Source organism: Arachis ipaensis, chromosome B02 (genome assembly GCF_000816755.2).
Source record: "Arachis ipaensis cultivar K30076 chromosome B02, Araip1.1, whole genome shotgun sequence".
Lineage (NCBI taxonomy): Eukaryota > Viridiplantae > Streptophyta > Magnoliopsida > Fabales > Fabaceae > Arachis > Arachis ipaensis.
The window spans coordinates 97700591-97701452 of record NC_029786.2 but is presented as its reverse complement, the minus strand read 5'-3'; positions in this window follow the sequence as shown (position 1 = coordinate 97701452).

Sequence of the window (862 nt, the reverse complement as noted above, 5' to 3'; positions counted from 1 at the left end):
TAATTTAGATTAAAGGTTAAAATAACTGAAATACCGATTTACATTTCAAATTTTTCTGTAAGTATTTGAGTGTTGACTCTTGCTTTGGAGATTTGTGCAAATCACAAGTCCCAATGGGAGTGTGAGTACTGAAGTAGTGGTACTGGTACAGCTCTTAACTCTATAACAAGAGTGTTCATGATGATATCATACTAACACACACGTGCAATGCCCTTCCTTCATAACCTAAGATCCACGTGCACTTTCTTTGTACTCTTCTTCTTTGTTCTTTCCTCTTGCCTTCCTTGGTTGAAAACCCTAGAGGATTCTAGTTTCTATGTAATAAGTTATTGTTTGTTACATGGAAGAAGATGTACAACTTAACCTTGATATATTTTAATTAAGAATTGGAATTAATTAATGGAATTGAACCCCACAAGAAAGTTCTAACTAGCTAGTAACTAATGAGAGGGATCGGAGATTGACCCAATTTTGAGGTTTTAATTCTTGCAATATAATAATATGAAATCTCTCTAGTATATTAATCAATGATGAGGAACACTGATAATTAAGCTTTAGGTAGCTAGGTATAGCAAAGAAAGATGGGCAGGTTCATTTGAACAATATTTTTGAAAGTATAAGATATTTTGTTGAAATTATTAATGACCGGATACAAGTTAATAATGAGTAATTTTGGTAATTTATTGATTTATATTTCAGTACATTACAAGAAAAACTAATTAACTTTAGTAATAAATTTTTAGTGATAGATTGTAGTTATTTTTTCTTTTACTTAATTTATATTTTGTGACAATTATGTATTTTTGTTATTATTAATATATGTTATAATAATAAATTATAAAATTTGTATAACAATTAAAAA